Source organism: Rhinolophus hipposideros (genome assembly GCF_964194185.1).
Source record: "Rhinolophus hipposideros genome assembly, chromosome: 11".
Lineage (NCBI taxonomy): Eukaryota > Metazoa > Chordata > Mammalia > Chiroptera > Rhinolophidae > Rhinolophus > Rhinolophus hipposideros.
Genome location: NC_138057.1, coordinates 23,907,618 through 23,921,844, shown reverse-complemented (window position 1 = coordinate 23,921,844; position 14,227 = coordinate 23,907,618). Strand labels below are relative to the sequence as shown.

At 47.7% G+C, this 14,227-nt stretch overlaps 1 long non-coding RNA gene across 1 annotated transcript in view; it reads left to right on the top strand.

The window, feature by feature from the left end:
* The window catches only part of LOC308505202, a 39,363-nt gene extending 25,500 nt beyond the window's left edge, over positions 1-13,863 (top strand). Inside the window, exons 2-3 of the long non-coding RNA XR_013994478.1 lie at positions 12,023-12,162; positions 12,553-13,863. This is a non-coding gene — a long non-coding RNA (uncharacterized lncRNA). The remainder of the gene's footprint in view (positions 1-12,022; positions 12,163-12,552) is intronic.
* The last annotated feature ends 364 nt before the right edge of the window (positions 13,864-14,227 follow it).

The following is a 14,227-nucleotide window of genomic DNA, read 5'->3' as shown; positions in this document are numbered from 1 at the left end:
AATGTAAACTGGAGTTTTAAATAACCACTGGAAGAGGGGCTTTGAAGGAAGAGAGGTGGTTGGGTGATCCCTCCACTGAGACTGCCAAGACCTTACACCCTTAGTCTGACACCCAGGCCAGGTTTCCTCCCAGGTCCTTCCCAGCCTCCATCCCAGAGGACAAGCAGCACAGCACTCGGGGCCCTGGGAGCCTGTTTTGGGTCACTCCACCAGACTTGACCTTCCTGAAGGAAGTGACTGTGAATCCACGCAGGCAGCTGCGGTGCTAGTGTCAGAGGGCACAGAGTCACTAAGCGGAACAGAGAGCTAGCCGCTTTTTATTTAGTTGAGGAGAACTAGGGGGAAAAAGGGTAACTATTCCCCAAGCCTCTGACGTTTTTGTTTCTAGAGACTCTCCCAGTCCCCTGTCCCCATAGTAATTTAAATAGGTTTTGATGTAAAGCAGACAGCTTCTGAAAGAAATGAAATGTAAAAGCACTCCCAACTTCCTGGGCCTTTGATTTTCAATTCCTCTCTAGTCCTCTCCCCAAAAGCACATCTAACCCTTTTTGTTAATCCTATTTTTCCCTCTCCTCTCTTGCCAGTGAAATCTAGGGTGCTGGAGATGATAGAGATAGATAGATAGATAGATAGATAGATAGATAGATAGATAGATAGACAGATAGATAGAATCCAAGGGACTGGGGCTATGCAAAGGGTACTTTTGGGTGGAGATGGCCAAGGGAAATGGGGGCTCCTTTGTTAATGAGATCTTTTATATTCTAAGCAAACACAGATCAGTGTGGACGCTTCTGCCAAGCCAAGAGTGGTTACCACAAGTCAGAGGATACTGGCAGGTTCTGGGAGGTTAGGGTGCTTCTCCTCTGCCCCACCCTGGAGGAGTTTGGCACTCAAAAGGTAGACAATTCTGTCAACTGCTCAGGCCGGGTGATAGGGCAAAGAGTTAAGGAGCAGGCTGCTTATACCCACGACTTTATCCCCTGTCCCCCTCTACCTTAATTTTTCTTCTCTCACCTGCCCCACCCTCATGCCTTTTTCAAAGCCGCCATTGAGGTCCCAGTCACATGGCTGCCTTTTTTTTTTAATCTGCTGTGGTGCCATATGAAGAGCCCAGGAAACCTCTCTCCTTTTCAGGTCACCCTCTGCTGGGCTGTCTCGAATACAACTTTGGTGGCAACGTGGGTCACGGCACGCAGGGACCCACTGGATGTGGGGGGCCTGGGGGACGAGGAGATGCGACCTTGCTTCTGGGAAGGCCCAGTCCGAGCAAGGCCTGTGCGAGGCTTGGCGGGAGGGAGCAGGAGCTCGCGGGATGTGTGAGGCACGCGTCTGCCCACAGCAGCGCAAAGAGAAAATGTGGTGGGGGACAGGTCTCCCGCTGCTCATGGGGGAGGCATTTGTAGCCACTTTTGCTTTAGGGAGAGAGATCACATCTGAGGTCACACGAGGTAACAGACATCCTCCCAACCTTGAGCGTTAAGAAAAACTGGATTCTGATTCCCGGGACGTTGGCGCAACACGTTAACTCCTACAGACATCGCTCAGGGGCAGGCGTCGTCTGCGACCTACGATAAGAACACACCCGACACGTTGAAGGATCAAGGACAAAGTGCTGGCCCTGACCCTGGCGGGGACAAGTCCGATTCCTAGACCAATCCAGTCGGGCGGAGAAATGCCCGCGGGCCCCAGGCCCAGCCGTCCTCGCCGCTTCCGTCATCCGAGGTGGATTTCGTTTCTCTTCCCCGCACGCGTCCCAGCAGCGAACGGGGAGATTCAGTTTCGCAGTAACGTTCCCGTGGACTTCTTGGTTTGAAAGTTGACGCCCCAGGGGAGTAAGGCGGGCCACAAACATCTCAAAGCCCACTAATCCCAGACAAAATACAAATACAATAGGCCACAGACTAACCAACGTGGGGCACTTTCTGCGGTGGTCTCCTGGCGGGGCACAAGGAGCTTCGCGATCTGAAGGAGGGGACCCTTTCTCGCTCCAATTCCCCGTGTGTGGGGAGACCTCAGGCAGGTCTCAGAACTGGGTCTCCCCTCTTCTGCCGACTCCTGTCTCCGAAACCAGCATAAAAACAACCGTCTAAACCGGCCGTACCCACAGCTGCTAGTGAGGGGGGCAAGAAGCCCAGGAGGCTCGCCTTGGGGCCGAGCTCCTCACGCCAGGACGTAGGGTCTCCCTGGGAGACGAGACCCCGCTGGAGAACTCGCGGCCTGGGAGCCCCTGGCCCCCACTCGCGAGACAACCGGCTGGGCACGATGGGTGCGTTTCCTAAGCCCCATGCCAGAGAACTGGGAGGCAGGCAGACGATCAAGGCTCTAGCAGGATGGAATCTTAAAGAAAAATAAAGAAATACATAAATTTGAAGCAAACTAATCTCCAAGCCCGCAGGTCCCCGCGGAAAGTGAGGTGGGGACGGAGGGGGCGGGAACAGCGGAGGCCGTGAGTGGGGGATGTGAAAAGAATTCCGTTCCCTGCAGAGTCGATGCCTTCGGGGCCTCTACCACCACGAGCTCCCTCCCACCCACAAGGTTTGGATTCACAGGGGAGGGGGAGGGGTGGGGGGACAGGAGAGAATTGGTGGTGGGGAAAGAGGAGTCCTTTTTCTCCTCCTGCCAGCGCCAGGTGAGGCGAACTTGAGGTGGCAAAGAGCAAGAAAACTTTGGGAAGTGTGGGTAGCGCGGTTAGTGGTGGAGGTAGAGGGCAAGCACGCAGTGCTGGAGTCGGCTTGGGATACCGTCTGGGTGCCACTGGGAGGCCAGGTCCGGAGGAGGTTAAAGATCCAAGTATCCTGGGTCAGGTTTGCCCACGGCCCCAGAGGCTTCGATGGGCCGGTAACTGTGGGGAGTCTGAGGACGTTTCTTTAGGAGACGGACCAGGCAGAGCCCGGAGTTCGGAGTTTGGCAGTTTGTGCCGCACTGGAAATCACTACCTGTGACAGCTCCGAGCAGCAGTGGGAAAGGCTCCTCTGCCAAGGCGGGATTAGGTCCATGGGCTCAGGGGCTCGGTCAGCCACATTCCCTCAGCCAGAGAGAGCCGTGCGCTCATCAGGGATCTGTGGGGCGATGCGCGGGGTTTCACATTGTGCGCGCTGGGTTTCCGAGCAGCACGTGCGCCCACGGCCTCAGGCTGGGACATTTGAGTGAGCCACCCCGAAGAGGAGGGGGCCACAGAGCCAGGACCAGGCTTCTGCTAGGTCCCAGGGGGTGCATTCTCGAGGGGGGGGCCAACCCCACTTCTCCCTGGGCCCTGGGAAGGAAGTATAGTGCGCCCGCTGGAGCGCGAGGCCGCCTCTGCGGATTCCACACCCCGCCTAGCATTCTGCTTTTCCTCACTGCGCACCAGGGAAAAGCATAATTCAATTATACCACCCAAGTGCAACGCAGCCTTTTCCTCTTTTGCTCTGGAACCTAGGGCATTTTGAAGGGGAATCTCCAAATTCGCAAATAAATACCTATCAGTCTAAAGTCGAGCTGGGTTCTGTAGGAACTACGGGGGGAGGGGGGAGAACCCAATTGGATGTGAGTTTACAGCCTGAAGCGACTTATTTAGGCTCATTGAGCGCCATTCCAAACAGCTCGGCTTGCGCTATTTCGGGAGAAGTTGGAGAGCGGAGAGAAAACAAGGTTATTTAAAGTGACTCCCAGAACGCGATATTCCTTCCACCGCTCCCTAGGTGTCTGCGTCTGGGCTCCAGCTTAGTAGCCGGGCGGCCCAGCCTTTGATATTTAAGACGGGCCAGCTCCCGGGTGAAACTACCTGTTGGGAGATTCCGCAACCCAGACGTTCGGCACTCTTTTCGATCCTGCGCAATCCTGGCAGCGATGGGATGGTTCGGGGGTTGGCACTCGAAGGGCGAGGACAGTAGAGCCAGGAGCTGCGGACAAAGTCAGCTGCGCCTGGTAGTGCCCAGCGAGCTGCGCCCGCACCTCTGCCCGCTCTTTGAGAACTGGAAACAGTCCCCAGTGCGCTGTGCAGGGCCCCTGGCTGCAGGGATGGGCTCAAACTCCGCACAATTCTCTAAATTCGGAAACCACGAAATGGTACGGTTTATGCTGGCGCCTCCGTGCAAATCTGACTTAAAAAACCAAAAAGTCTCCTGGAGGCATGCTAGGCGCCTACCCCCATTCTGCACTCCAACACCCAGTACTTTTCCCTTCTCCGAAATTCACTGTATTACTTCTTGAAATTCAGAAAGCTCTGCTGACGCTTGGACGCCCGGCAACCCAGAGGCTGCTTATACCTCGCTCTTGCACCAGTTGCTGGAGCGATACCACTCTGTTCTTGCGAGCAAACAGACTCTATTTTTAAACAACCGAACTGGATGAGGGAGCGGAGCTAGCAGGGACAATTTGTGCGTTTTTTGAAAATTGTTGGGGGAATTTTCGGAGGCTGGGGTACCAAGGGGCTTGTCTCTCACGCGAACCTGTGAGAAGGACAGTTTCGGCAGGACGCTGGGGTTGGGGCTGGAAGTCTCATTTGGGAAGCGCACAGCCGGTGTCTGGCGTGCGCGTTTAATAACATTCTTTCGGACACACTCTCCAACAGAGCCCGCCCCGACCTTCAATTGGGGGGATGTGGAGACGCAGGCCGGGCTAAACGGCGAAAATTTCCCCCAGACACGGAAGGGACTCCGCGTTGTGTCTCCGATGCGGGTTTCTGCTTTTTGATAGCGAACCCCACTCTGTTGTGGGAGCAGTGGAACTTGAGAGAAGCCCTGCTGGAGGGGCCGTTTGGAGTCGGACGGAAAGACTTTCTCTGTGGCAGGGGGTACAGCGGAGTTTTATTTCTCATGGCGTGCGCTCACGTCCTCCACGGTCACAAAGCACTCGGGGCAAAACGAAATGGGGACAAATATTAGGCAACCGCAGGGAAGAAGCGGGGGTAAGCCTCATCTTGTTTAGGATACTCGTTTTGACAGCGAAGAGTGCAAGGCTACATGGAAGCATGGGAATTTGTTAATGAGAATGTATTGCACAGGGATAGGAGTTAAGACTCTGAGCTAAAAGACGGCTCAGAATGCTTCCCGCGCTGCCGCAGTCCTTTTTTATGATCCTGGCAATACAGCCCGAGCGGCCGTTAAGTCACACCCCTAGTCCCAGTCCTGGGTGGCATTTCCCTTTCCCGCGTGCCTCCTTCCTGCCCACTCATCTCGGCTTCAGCTTGCCCGGGACCTCTCGGCGGCTGCAGGAACTCTTGCGAACTTGCCCTTCGCCAGATGCACTCTCACCATTGGGCTCTCCCGGCGCGGCCACTCGGCTGCCCTGGGGACCCCGGGGGCCTGGGAAACCCAGCGGATTTTCCAGCGCTCAGCCTCGGAGCTCCTGTTTTATTTCAGTTCAATCCCAGGGGCACGGACCCAAGGATAATAAACAATGCTGCTTATTGAGATACAAACGGGCGCAGAAAAGAACCACGCGGAAAAGCAAGCACAGAGGCATTTGAACAAGTGGCCAGACATTCACGACTGCTTTGAAAAGTGACTTGTACAACGGAAAGGACTGCGCTAAAATTACAGGAACTCTCAGAATATAGGTGTGCCAAAGCGCGACGGTTGGAGCTGTTTTTATTTATTTCGTTTTGTCTCTCGAAATCCGGCGGAGTTGTTATTTGCCCAAGCCTCTCAACCAGCCACCTCCTTCTCGCGTCCCCCTTCCTTACACCTCTAGGCCTCATTATAAAGGAAGGGGTCTTCCAGGTGTCCCCATTCCAGATCTTTGATACCGTTATTCCAGATCCCCCGAGAATTGAAAACACTACCTCCCCTTTGTGCAGTGACAACAGGAGCTTGGGGGGAAGATGTCATTGTAACAGGCGTGTCTAGATAATTCAGATGGGGGGGGGAATCCCCTTTTAAAAATATACATACAGATACCTTCTGAGTGTAGAGTGGGGGTTGGGGATTCCTCCTGGAGTACAGTGGAAACCGTTTTTTGCCCTGCCTGATGGCCTTGGGAAAGGGCCTGGGATCTGCTCTGAATGCCCCCCTTAACAATGTCAGAAAATCTTCCTGCCTGCAAATATTGGCACACTGCTGCTACAGCAGGTGGTGCTGCTTTAAATAGGAAGAAGACCACAGGGCTTAAAAGAAAGTCGCAACCTTCCTACCCACCAGACTACCTGCCTCTCATCCCCACAGGCCAAGTGCTGGCAAAGGAGACTAAGGAAAACCCCCATTCCCGTGAGTAGGGTGAGAAATGAATCAGCTATGTGTTGTAGGAACAAATCTCTATTTGATTCTCAGGAGCTGGGGTGCCCCAGAACAGGTCTCCCTAACTTAGCTGCTATGGCCCAGCCTCTATGGCCCAGCTTCTCCACTGTTGTTGTTGTTTAGTTAGTACCATAAAATATGTCAGAGATGCTTTAGTTCAATTCTACTGGGCAGCTCTGCTTCTGGTTGTGCTAAGGGGAGGGTCTGGTCTTACCAAGGCTAGCTCTGTGCCCCACACAGAACTCTCAGCCTAGGGAAATGGACTGGGGTTGGCTCTGGCTGGGCCAGGGGACCCGGGCCTTGAATTACAACCCCTCTGCCAACCAAGAGCATCACTTTTTTCAGGAAATGATAATGGTACCAACTGCACCCAAGGGACAGCCTAAACCTTCTTTCCCCACCTTCCACCCTAAGCTGCTGGCCTTGCACAGTGTTCACACATTTTTGTTTCCTAATTTAATTTCTTCAGAACTTGTTCAGCTGACTCCAGCCCTTTCTGCCTATCCTAGATGACAACTTCTCCTAGGAAGGATTCTACCTCGTGAACTCAAGCTTCAGAGGCTTCCTCTAGAAAGAATGAAGCTGAATTTTCGAAGATGCCTCAGTCATTTTTGGTGGTGGCCATTGCTCTGTCCTTCCCACCATTTTCCAAATCAATTGGCCTGCATCTTGTCACTTTACAGATGAGAAAACTGAGGCATGGAAAAGGGACTTAACTTACTCAAGGACATAAGTGAGCTGAGAACAGAGTCTTCATAAAACTCCAAATTTCTTGAAGTCCCTTTGCTCAGTTTTGACGGTGGTGTGATAGCTAATAATTTTGAGGATGGTGCGATAGCTAATAAAAAAAAACTATTCAGTAAGCATCAACTGTGCACCAGGCATGGGTTGTGCCAGACCCTTTATACAAGTCCTCATCATAGCAACTCTAAAGGGCATCATTAGTCCCAATAAAAATTAAAAAATAAAATTATAAAACTAATATGTACATAATTCAAAATACCTCAAACAATACCAAAGGGCATAAAATGAAAGTAAAAATCTCCTACTCTGCCCTCTCTCCCAGAATCACGATATTTTCCATTCCTTTAGTTGTTCTCTCCATATCTGATAGACAGATGTGATCAATGCTTTATGAATGAGGAGAGGTGGGCTCACGATCAAGATAACCAGCTGTGGCTACCTGACTCCGGGCTCAGCACTCCCATTACTCCACATTACCGTGTTTCCCTGAAAATAAGACCTAGCTGGACAATCAGCTCTAACACGTCCTTTCGAGCAAAAATTAATATAAGACCCGGTCTTATTTTAGCATAAGACCGGGTCTAATACAATTAATATGATATCAGACTGGGTCTTCTATCAATTTTTGCTCCAAAAGATGCATTAGAGCTGATTGTCCAGCTAGGTCTTATTTTGGGGGAAACAGGGTAGCTAAGACGCATGGAGAGAAAAAAAAGGAATGAGTAAGGCCACAGATAAAAAGAAGGATCAGGTCAGAATTAACATCATCCCTTGCTTTCCTCTCCTCCTGCCCCTTCGAGGCTCCCACTTATTGCTACGGTTTTTCAGGACCTGAGATCACAGGATCTCTCTGTGTAAATAACCTGATGATCATTTGTGATGGCTGCGTTCCTTTGAGGCCTTGGTGCAAAATGGACAAATCTCTCTCCTTAGGCTGCTGTCCCCCAAGTAATGTCACCCCAGTACTGTCACCCCAGTGCTGCCTCCACCCTGGCCTAGCTCTGGGCCTGGGGCAAACCTCAGGTTTAGATTTCCCTGCCTGTCTCTTGGGATTGTTGGTAGGTTCAAATGAGAGACAAAAAAAAAAAAAAAAAGACTGTGCAAACCTGAAATCTCTATGTAAATAGAGCAGCTGCTTTCCAAAGGCCTGTTTAGGACCCTGTGGCCTTTCAATTCACAACAGAGGACTTTTAGGGTTCTTTGCAAAAGGATGTATTTTGGGGATTGGAGGGTTTGCATTTTGGGTATGTTGTCTCAATAGGGGCAGGGCTAGAAATGCATATTAAAAGTGGAAGGGGATATTCGTTTATCTATGAAAGATGGGAGCATGAATCTTTGGTATGAGACTTTGGGAATAGGAAGTGGATTTCTTTCTGCTGGAGAACACACAGAGCTAAGCTGCTGAGGGCAGATGGAGACAGTTATCCTGCTTGGGGTACACAGTGGGTTGATAAGAGGTGTGGCTGAAAGGATGCCTGTCTCTTTGCATATAAGTATCCAACACGAAGGGCTGATCTTAGACTTTTCAGGGGTAGACAAAGAGGGGCGAGGATAAATGCTACACAACATGGGCTTCCCAGAACCAGTAATTTTATTTGTTTGTTATTATTTGTTTGAGTGGAAAGAGGAGGGGTATTAGAAGATGGATGTGATAATTTTTCCAGGAAGCTAGTCCTGTCCCTGAGGCTCCTTCATTCTGGAAGAATCTTTAGAAACATCCTGAATTGGGGGACCTCCAAGTAAGAGCAAATAATATGCTCTGGCCATGTCTCCTAGGCTTTGCCGGGGAAGAGCAGCTGGGGAGGACTGGTTTCTCTGAAAACCCTTCTAGAAACATGTGCAATATCCTGTAACATGCACAAATCTAAGATAGTATGAAGGAAGAATCTGAACGTCAGGGAGGAAGGAAAATGGTTTTAAGATGAATGAAGGGGCCGGGGAGTGGGCTGGTTCCAGACAGAAACCATGAAAAATAGGGAAACTCAGATTTTCTTAGAGGCCCAGCCTGCCTTCCACAGCCTGCCTTCGATGCCTGTCAGGACAAAGGACGCTGCGCCCCCTGGTGTCACACTGTCGGTCGGCGCCAGCGAGCTGCAGTGGAGACCTCGCTGGAAAAGTCGACGGGGTCAGATGCCGTTTCTTCTGTTTGCTAAGGGAGTTGAAGCTGAAATAGCCTTTGCTTTCTCAACTCTGGACTCTAAATAGAGACTCTGATGTAGACAGAGCGGGGTTTTGTTTTTCGTGCATGCAATTCAGGCTGACAGGACAATGCTTGTTTAGAAGTAACCTGGTGTGGTGGGAAGTACACTAGTCTGAAAGAAAACACCGGAATTTTAGGTCGAGTGCTGATCTGAGGCTAGTCATTCAAAATTTTAGAACCTCCCTTTTCATGTCTTAAAACCAGAGGGGTTAGAGTAAAATATTTTATGGTCTGTTCCAAGCTCTAATATTGGGATTTATTGGATAATCATTGCACTCTCTTCTGAAAGCCTTGCATATTTGGCATTATTTTTTTCTATTTACACACAGGCACAGATGTTATATGTTTCAGCATCATGAGTTCCCCGATTCTGAGCAAAGATTTTTGTGTCCCCTTTCCTTTTAAAAATGCAAAAATAAATTGTCTCTTTACAGCACAAAAGCAGTCCCATCCACGTTTTGTGGGGCCTCTTGCAAAAAGCAGCAGAGTGAGCAGGTCTTCAGTCTCTGCTACGTTTCTTTCTAAAATAAAATACTGAAGTGTTGTGCTGGAAATTATGCTACTAAGTGTTACATGTGGTAGGTGTGAATATGTGCTTCAATAGTTCCAGGCACAAGACCAAAAACTTCCCCAGAATTAGCAGTTTTCAGCTATAATCCGGCTAACATTTCTACAAATAGGTAGAAAGACCACTTTGGGAGTATGCTCGCTCTAAGGGGCTGTAGGGTTGGATTCCATTGAAATTTTGGGCTGTCCCTGGTAATGTCAGGTGATTTTAAGTAGGAGCAGCCCCAGGAAGAAATGAGAGCTACCTCTCCATAACCCTGCAAGTCTAGTCCCTGAAATATGTAGTCAGTTATACCTCATGGCAATTTCTTCTTTCTGCCCTGCACCTGAACTCTTAGATCTATGTAATGGGTATGCTTTGTTTTTCATTTGTAAGGAACTGATTATAGTCCTGCAAAGGATCACTGGAGTAGCAACCTTAGTTTTGCAGATGTGGAGGGAGAGTGCAGCCATTGTTCTGTAAAAGACAGTTTCAGTATTCCATATGCTGGATGGGTGGAGCAGGCCCTTCCATATGAGAGAGGTGAACTGAGAGGAGGAACAGCAACACACGCAAGATGACCGATGGCAACTGTTGGGGAGAGGGTTAGTGCAGTGACTTGGAACACTGTACTCCCTCTTTAGGGGAACAGCTGTGTTATGGGTTGAATTGTGTTGTATCCTTCCAAAATTAATATGCTAAAGTCCTAACCCCCAGAACCTCAGAATGTGACTGGATTCACAGACGGGGTCTTTAAAGATATTATTACTAATTTAAAAGGGGGTCATTAGGGTGGCTTCTAATCCAATGTGACTAGTGAAGTCCTTGTAAGAAGAGTGAATTAGGATACAGGCAAGAATAGAGGGAAGACCATAGGAAGACACAGTGAGAAGACAGCCATCAGTGGGAAGGCAAGCCAAAGAGTAAGACCCTCAGGGGAAAAAAAATCAATCCTACTGACACCTTGATCTCAGACTTCATCTCCAGAATTGCGAGAAAGTTAATTTCTGTCATTTAAGCTACTTAGTCTGTGGTACTTTGTTATGGTATCCCCTAGTAAACTAATACAAGTTGCAACTCACACCAGCCAATTTTATGTTCCATTTGCAGATACATATCTAGAGTCACCAAATTTTTCTGTTTTTAAAGAGAGGCTAAGAATCTTTTGTGTTTTAAATGTTAGCAGCAGGGCTAGCTTCATGGACGTGCCACCTGTGCAATTGTACAAGATACCGACAGTCAGCCCTATGTACCCACAGCTTCCAAATTCACAGATTCATCCAACTGTGGATCGAAAATATGGGAAAAAATGTTACGTTGTTACTGATGTGTACTGTGTAGTTAGGCCTATGATGGCGGCATCTGTCCTGAATATGTACAGACTTTTTTTCTTGTCATTACTCCCTAAACAATAATGTAACAACTATTTACATAGCATTGACATTGCATTAGGCATCATAAGTAATCAAGAGATGATTTAAATTATACAGAAGGATGTGTGTAGGTTATGTGCAAATATCATGCCATTTTATATAAGGGACTTGAGCCTCCTTGGATTCTGGTATCTGTGGGGGATGGAGAGTAGGTTCTGGAACAAATCCTCCATGGACACTGAGGGATTATTGTACTAAGAAGGGCCTCCACGTTTGGTTTAATGCTCTGCTGTTGCCACCTTGAAATTCTTAAATTTTTAACAAGGGGCCTGTTGCACAGGGCCCCAGAAACTATGTAGCTAGTCCTTGTTAATAACTAACATAAATTTTAAATAATATTCAGGTTAAGCATATGGGGGCCAAAACAAAATATGTCTGAGGCTGAACACAGCATAGGACAATGGAATACACATTTTTTTCACTAACTGGATTAAGACTTCCTATTCCCTGAAAATTCCTGGGAAGGAATTTATGGAGCCCAGAGTGTTTGGGGGCAAGAGGAAAGGCACAGATATTCCCCAGGTGTAACTCCTTGAGATTCTGCATGAACTTATGTGGCCCTGACTGAGAGTTTGTCTCTCTCAGAGATGGGCAGTGAGAACCTCACAATAAGTCTGTGTTGAGGAAATGCCCAACGTGAAGAACGAAGTGTTTGGTTTGGGGTGAAGGCTGGGTTGGTTTCAGCACATGGCTACTGCTGGAAGCGCTCCCAGACTCATCCATCAGGTACCAAGTTAGGCTTTGGGAAACTAGATCTGAGTATATTCCTCAGTATAACAGGCAGGAGCCTGAGGGCAGTATTGCCCCATGTAAAAGCAACACAGAGACACAGCAAGTAACAACATGACAGGGGACTGACCAGACATCAACTTTCTGCCTGCAGTTTGTGAGAAGAGCTTTCTCTTTAAGTGGAGCCAGTCCCAGGATTCTTGAGGCGTTCTCAGTTGGGCTGCTTTAGGAGGGCTGAGCTGTAAGTGTGAAAACCTGGATTGCCTATATCAAGGCCCACCTGAGCACTCAATTGTAAGTAAATGATATGCTTTAGTTTCATGGTACAAGCCATACCAGTTGATTCTAAAACTTTGGAAAGTTTTGCCCCAGGGGAAGGGAAGACCAATCATCAGTCAATAGGGTCATGGGGAGATCCTGTTTTGAAGGCTATGCATTGATTTATAGAAGCTCACAGAAAATATTACAGTGGAATGTTTGGTCAGGAGGTCTGCTTGTTTAGTTCTATTTCTGCCCAGTACTGGCTAACTGGGGAGTGTAAATTTTAAAAGAAGTAATTTCTTATGCACATTCATGCAAACTCTCTCAGGGGAATGAGTAAAAGACTGCTGGAGACACTCTGAATTTCTTGGAAGAAAGTTGCTATATAAGTTAATATAGAGCTTTTTTTTTTTTTTATCGCAGGTCTGCAGGACACATCGAAGAACTGTCCAATCATGCAAGGGAGAGACTGAAACTCTCACTGGCCTACACCAGGAAAGCTAAAAATCTCTCCTCCTTTCCTGCAAATTTTCCAAACCCCATGACTCTGATTTTCAGGTCAGAGAGTAAGGTTTTATATTTGTGGTCTTCATACTTTGCATATGGAGAGTCCCTGAAGGAGCACGTGATGCAGTGGTTATTGTGAGCCGGGTCTGGGTGAGGCCAGGACTCAGGTGCAGCAGCGAGTCCTCAAGAACGCCTGCACAGTGACCTGTGGGACCCAAGTCAGTTCCTACTTTTTTCTGACAAACAGCACCCTCCTCCTCCCTGGAGTTAGGGAGCAGGACTCCTCCTTTGGGCTGAGCCAATCCAAGGATTCATAAGGGGTTGGTGTACTGCCCCAACATTTAAGAAGATTAAAATTCTATATGTGGCTTTTCTGATTGAATTCCTAAATGGCAGATGCCTTAAGCATGTGGGAAATCAGAAACCTTGCTAAAAATGTACATTTAAAAGACCATTGGTTTGAGAGTAATGAAAACTATGTCCACATAAAAACTTGGTCAATGAATGTTCACATTAGTCATGATAGCCCAAAGGTGAAGACACTCCAAATGTCCATCAACTAATGAATGGATAAACAAAACGTGGTGTATCAATACAGTGAAATACTATTTGGCAATAAAAAGGAATGAGATATTCATACATGCTACAGCACTGATGACCCTTAAAACACTGTGCTAAGTGAAAGACGCTAGTCACAAAGTATTATATGATTCCATCTATATGAACTTCCTGGAATAGGCAAATCTATAGAGACAGAAGTAGACTTGGGGTCAAAGGGCGGGCATTGGAAGATGACAGTGCCATGGTATAGAGTTTCTTTTTGGGGTGATGAAAATGTCATAAAATTAATTGTGGTAAATGTTGAATGATGCTGTCAATGTACCAAATACCACTGAATTTTGCACTTGAAATGGGTGAACTGCAGGGTGTACAAATTATATCTCAATAAAGCTGTTAAAAAAAACTGTTGAAAAGGATACTTTTAAAAGGACCATTGGTTTATGTCTCTTTTTCTGAAGCTCTCCACCTTGGGGTACAAGTGCTCAGGCTTAAAAACAGATTTTATGAGCTAAGTAAAATGAGAATGTGAAAAACACTGATTTTTCCCCTCAGTGGAGAGAGTGACTTGCAGATCCAAGTACAGCTCCTCTACGTGTACCTGAAAATGTTTTGAACTTTGCTGAAAATTATTTCCTTAGGCTGAAATCATTAAAATAAGTTTAAACAATGAAACAGCAGTGGCTTTGTTGTTTCTGTCTTCCCCTTATTCTTTTCTCCTTTCTTAAATAATAGCACCCCGATTTTCTCTTAAGGAACCGCCTACCTTATTTTCAGTTCATGTGGTTTGAATATTGCTGACCCTTTGCCTTGGGCTCTGTGACTCAGGCCTGATCAATCCACAAATTCTATTAAGCGGCATGTTGGCTCTGGCTCCTATCAGTTCATCCAAACCAACTCATAAATTTCTAGGAATTTTGTGAGTCAGTTGTTAAACATAATCATTACTAACATTTAAAGTATATGAATTTATAATTATGTAAATTATATTTAAAACAAAGTTGATAGGCACTCAAAACTCATCATTTCCTAA